A 6,014-nucleotide genomic window follows, 5' to 3' on the forward strand; every position below is an offset into this window, starting at 1 on the left:
GGGCAGGGGTCCGAAGGGGCGCCGGAGTGGATAGAGTTCATGATGGATTTGGTTTCTTCCGTGTTGATGTGGGTCCAGTTGTTGAGGGTGATGTCCGGGGAAGCGGGTTCAGTGGTGTATGGTTGGGTCTGGTGTCCGAAGCTGTCGTGGAGGTCGCTGATCTTGCGATGGAAGAAAGTGGCGAGGGATTCGCACAAATCCTGTGAGGGCGTGACGGCGTTGGCGCTGGCGCTGGGGTTGGAGAACTCTTTGACGATGCTGAAGAGTTCTCTGCTGTTGTGGCTGTTTTTGTCTAGTCTGTCGGTGAAAAAGTTCCTTTTGGCAGTGCGGATCAGGTGGTGGTGTTCGCGTGTAGCGTTCTTGAGGGCGGTCATGTTGTCCGCGGTGTGGTCCTTGCGCCAGGCCTTCTCAAGGGCACAACAAGTTTTCTTTGATTCTTTGAGGGTGTCAGAGAACCAGAGAGGTTTTTTGGTGTTGGTCTGTCGATGCGTGCGTTTGAGGGGAGCAAGGTTGTCAGCGCAGTTGGAGATCCAGTTTGTGAGGTTGAGAGCTGCGTCGTTGGGGTCGGTGGTGAGGGTGGGTTGGTTGGCGGCGAGAGCGGAGAAGAGTTGCTCTTCAGGGATCTTGTTCCACTGTCGACGAGGGGTGGGTTGAGTGCGGAGGTGGGAGGTCTCGCGTCGGAATGTGAAGTGGACGCAGCTGTGGTCGGTCCAGTGTAGGGCAGAGGTGTGGCTGAAGAAGATGTGTTTGCTGGCGGAGAAGATAGGGTCGAGCGTGTGTCCGGCGATGTGGGTGGCGGTGTTCACCAGTTGTTTGAGGCCGAGGTTGGCGAGGTTGTCGAGCAGGGTGGTGGTGTTGGGGTCGTTGTTTTGTTCCAGATGGAAGTTGAGGTCGCCTAGGAGGATGTAGTCCGGTGAGGCGAGGGCGTGCGGGGAGATGAAGTCGGCGATGGCGTCGCTGAAAGAGGCGCGAGGTCCGGGAGGACGGTAGACGAGGGATCCTCTGAGGGTGGTCCTTGGGTCGGTGTGAATCTGAAAATGCAGGTGTTCAGCGGCGAGGGGGGGGTCTTCGGTGGAGGTGGTGACGCTGATGGAGTCTTTGAAGATGATGGCGACACCTCCTCCTACTTGGTTGGTGCGGTCTTTTCTGGAGATCTTGTAGCCTTCGGGGATGGCGGTAGCGATGTCTGGAGCAGAGGAGGCGTTCATCCATGTCTCCGTGATGAAGGCGACGTCCGGGGCTGTGGAGTCCAGGAGGTCCCAAAGTTCAACGGCGTGCTTGTGGATGGAACGAGCGTTGATCAGGATGCACTTGAGGTGGTTGATGGCGCGTGGGCTTGTGGTCGTGGTAGTTGCGTGGTGGAAGATGCGTTTGCAGGAGTTGCAGGATATGGATCCATATCCCTTCACAAACCTCCTGTAATACCCAGTCAAGCCAAGGAATGCCCTGACTTGAGTCTGGGTTTTTGGAGCTACCCAGTCCAGAATAGTCTGGATCTTGGGTTGAAGTGGCTGAACTTGGCCTCCACCTACAAGGTGGCCCAAGTAAACCACAGTTCCCTGCCCTATCTGGCATTTGGATGCCTTGATAGAGAGGCCTGCAGATTGCAGAGCCTTCAAAACCTTCTTCAGGTGGACCAGGTGATCCTGCCAGGTGGAGCTAAAGACAGCAATATCATCAAGATAAGCTGTGCTAAAGGACTCCAAACCAGCAAGGACTTGATTCACCAACCTTTGGAAGGTGGCAGGGGCATTCTTTAAACCAAAGGGCATAACAGTAAACTGATAATGCCCATCAGGTGTGGAGAATGCTGTTTTCTCTTTTGCTCCAGGTGCCATTTTTATTTGCCAGTACCCTGCTGTCAAGTCAAAGGTACTTAAGAATTTGGCAGCACCTAATTTGTCTATGAGCTCATCAGCTCTAGGAATTGGATGGGCGTCTGTCTTGGTGACAGAGTTGAGCCCCCTGTAGTCCACACAAAACCTCATCTCTTTCTTTCCATCTTTGGTGTGAGGTTTGGGGACAAAGACCACTGGGCTAGCCCAGGGGCTGTCAGAGCGCTTAATTACTCCCAATTCCAGCATCTTGTGGACTTCCACCTTGATGCTTTCCTTAACATGGTCAGACTGTCTAAAGATTTTGTTTTTGACAGGCATGCTGTCTCCTGTGTCCACATCATGGGTACACAGGTGTGTCTGACCAGGGGTTAGGGAGAAGAGTTCAGGAAACTGTTGTAGGACTCTCCTACAATCAGCTTGCTGTTGGCCAGAGAGGGTGTCTGAGTAGATCACTCCATCTACTGAGCCATCTTTTGGGTCTGATGACAGAAGATCAGGGAGAGGTTCACTCTCTGCCTCCTGATCCTCGTCTGTTACCATCAACAGATTTACATCAGCCCTGTCATGGAAGAGCTTAAGGCGGTTCACATGGATCACCCTCTTGGGGCTCCTGCTTGTGCCCAGGTCCACCAGGTAGGTGACCTGACTCTTCCTTTCTAGCACTGGGTAAGGGCCACTCCATTTGTCCTGAAGTGCCCTGGGAGCCACAGGCTCCAGAACCCAGACTTTCTGCCCTGGTTGGAACTCAACCATTGCAGCCTTTTGGTCATACCAAAACTTCTGGAGCTGTTGGCTGGCCTCAAGGTTTTTGCTTGCCTTTTCCATGTACTCTGCCATTCTAGAGCGAAGGCCAAGTACATAGTCCACTATGTCTTGTTTAGGCTCATGAAGAGGTCTCTCCCAGCCTTCTTTAACAAGAGCAAGTGGTCCCCTTACAGGGTGACCAAACAGAAGTTCAATGGGTGAGAATCCTTCTCCCTTCTGGGGCACCTCTCTGTAAGCGAAAAGCAGACATGGCAAGAGGACATCCCATCTCCTTTTGAGTTTTTCTGGGAGCCCCATGATCATGCCTTTTAATGTCTTGTTGAATCTCTCAACTAAGCCATTAGTTTGTGGATGGTATGGTGTAGTGAATTTGTAAGTCACCCCACACTCATTCCACATGTGTTTTAGGTATGCTGACATGAAGTTGGTACCTCTGTCAGACACCACCTCCTTAGGGAAACCCACTCTGGTAAAGATACCAATGAGGGCCTTGGCTACTGCAGGGGCAGTAGTCGACCTAAGGGGAATAGCTTCAGGATACCTAGTAGCATGATCCACTACTACTAGGATGTACATATTTCCTGAGGCTGTGGGAGGTTCTAGTGGACCAACTATGTCCACACCCACTCTTTCAAAGGGGACCCCCACCACTGGAAGTGGAATGAGGGGGGCCTTTGGGTGCCCACCTGTCTTACCACTGGATTGACAGGTGGGGCAGGAGAGGCAAAACTCCTTAACCTTGTGGGACATATTGGGCCAGTAGAAGTGGTTGACTAACCTCTCCGACGTCTTGGTTTGTCCCAAATGCCCAGCAAGGGGAATATCATGGGCTAAGGTCAGAATAAACTCTCTGAACGACTGAGGCACTACCACTCTCCTAGTGGCACCAGGTTTGGGGTCTCTGGCCTCAGTGTACAGGAGTCCATCTTCCCAATAGACCCTATGTGTTCCATTTTTCTTGCCCTTGGACTCTTCAGCAGCTTGCTGCCTAAGGCCTTCAAGAGAGGGACAGGTTTCTTGTCCCTTACACAGCTCCTCCCTTGAGGGTCCCCCTGGGCCTAAGAGCTCAACCTGATAAGGTTCAAGCTCCAAAGGCTCAGTTCCCTCAGAGGGCAGAACTTCTTCCTGGGAAGAGAGGTTCTCTTTTTCTGACTGTGTTGCAGTTGGTTTCCCAACTGACTTTCTTTTTCTCTTGGTAGGCTGGGCCATTTTTCCAGACTCCAGCTCTACTTTTTCACCCTGTGCCTTGCATTGTGCTCTTGTTTTTACACACACCAGTTCAGGGATACCCAGCATGGCTGCATGGGTTTTTAGTTCTACCTCAGCCCATGCTGAGGACTCCAGGTCATTTCCAAGCAGACAGTCTACTGGGATGTTTGAGGAGACCACCACCTGTTTCAGGCCATTGACCCCTCCCCATTCTAAAGTTACCATTGCCATGGGATGTGCTTTAGTCTGATTGTCAGCGTTGGTGTCTGTATAGGTTTTTCCAGTCAGGTATTGGCCAGGGGAAACCAGTTTCTCTGTCACCATGGTGACACTGGCACCTGTATCCCTCAGGCCCTCTACACTTGTCCCATTAATAAAGAGCTGCTGCCTGTATTTTTGCATGTTAGGCGGCCAGGCAGCTAGTGTGGCTAAATCCACCCCACCCTCAGAGACTAGAGTAGCTTCAGTGTGGACCCTGATTTGCTCTGGGCACACTGTTGATCCCACATGGAGACTAGCCATTCCAGTGTTACCTGGATTGGAGTTTGGAGTGGAACTTTTCTTGGGACAGGCCTTGTCTCCAGTTTGGTGTCCAGACTGACTACAGTTTCGACACCAGGCCTTTTTGGGATCAAAGTTTTTACCCTTGTACCCAGGATTGTTTTGTGAAGAGGCTCTGGGCCCACCCTCCTGTGCAGGTTTTTGGGGGCCTGTAGAAGACTCTTTACTATTTTTATTTTTGGCTGTCTCACCACCTTTCCCCTGGGGAGGTTTTGTGACCCCTTTCTTTTGGTCACCCCCTGTGGAAGTTTTGGACACCCTTGTCTTGACCCAATGGTCCGCCTTCTTTCCCAATTCTTGGGGAGAAATTGGTCCTAGGTCTACCAGATGCTGATGCAGTTTGTCATTGAAACAATTACTTAACAGGTGTTCTTTCACAAATAAATTGTACAGCCCATCATAATTACTTACACCACTGCCTTGAATCCAACCATCTAGTGTTTTTACTGAGTAGTCTACAAAGTCAACCCAGGTCTGGCTCGAGGATTTTTGAGCCCCCCTGAATCTAATCCTATACTCCTCAGTGGAGAATCCAAAGCCCTCAATCAGGGTACCCTTCATGAGGTCATAAGATTCTGCATCTTTTCCAGAGAGTGTGAGGAGTCTATCCCTACACTTTCCTGTGAACATTTCCCAAAGGAGAGCACCCCAGTGAGATCTGTTCACTTTTCTGGTTACACAAGCCCTCTCAAAAGCTGTGAACCATTTGGTGATGTCATCACCATCTTCATATTTAGTTACAATCCCTTTAGGGATTTTCAACATGTCAGGAGAATCTCTGACCCTATTTATGTTGCTGCCACCATTGATGGGTCCTAGACCCATCTCTTGTCTTTCCCTCTCTATGGCTAGGATCTGTCTTTCCAAAGCCAATCTTTTGGCCATCCTGGCTAACTGGATGTCCTCTTCACTGGAGTTATCCTCAGTGATTTCAGAGTTGTTGGTCCCTCCTGTGAGGGAACCAGCATCTCTGACTATTATTTGTGGAGTCAGGGCTTGAGAAGCCCTGCTCTCCCTAAGTAGGACTGGAGGGGGGGAATTTCCCTCCAAGTCACTATCTTCATCCTCTGTGTTGCCATCCTCAGAGGGGTTGGCCTTTTCAAACTCTGCCAAAAGCTCCTGGAGCTGTACTTTGGTAGGTTTGGGGCCTATTGCTATTTTCTTTAGTTTACAGAGTGACCTTAGCTCTCTCATCTGTAGATGGAGGTAAGGTGTGGTGTCGAGTTCCACCACATGCACATCTGTGCTAGACATTTTGCTTCTAAAAGTTGGAATACTTTTTAAGAATCTAAAACTGGTTCTAGAATCTAATTCAAACTTTTACCAAACTTTTAAACTCTAAAAGAAATGCTAACAGGGACTAACACAAGGCCCTAGCAGGACTTTAAAGAATTTAGAAAACTTTTCAAATTGCAAAAATCAATTTCTAATGACAATTTTGGAATTTGTCGTGTGATCAGGTATTGGCTGAGTAGTCCAGCAAATGCAAAGTCTTGTACCCCACCGCTGATCCACCAATGTAGGAAGTTGGCTCTGTATGTGCTATTTCAAAGCAAGGAATAGCATGCACAGAGTCCAAGGGTTCCCCTTAGAGGTAAAATAGTGGTAAAAATAGATAATACTAATGCTCTATGTTGTGGT

The sequence above is a fragment of the Pleurodeles waltl genome, chromosome 2_2 (assembly GCF_031143425.1).
Source record: "Pleurodeles waltl isolate 20211129_DDA chromosome 2_2, aPleWal1.hap1.20221129, whole genome shotgun sequence".
In the NCBI taxonomy this organism is placed as follows: Eukaryota; Metazoa; Chordata; class Amphibia; order Caudata; family Salamandridae; genus Pleurodeles; species Pleurodeles waltl.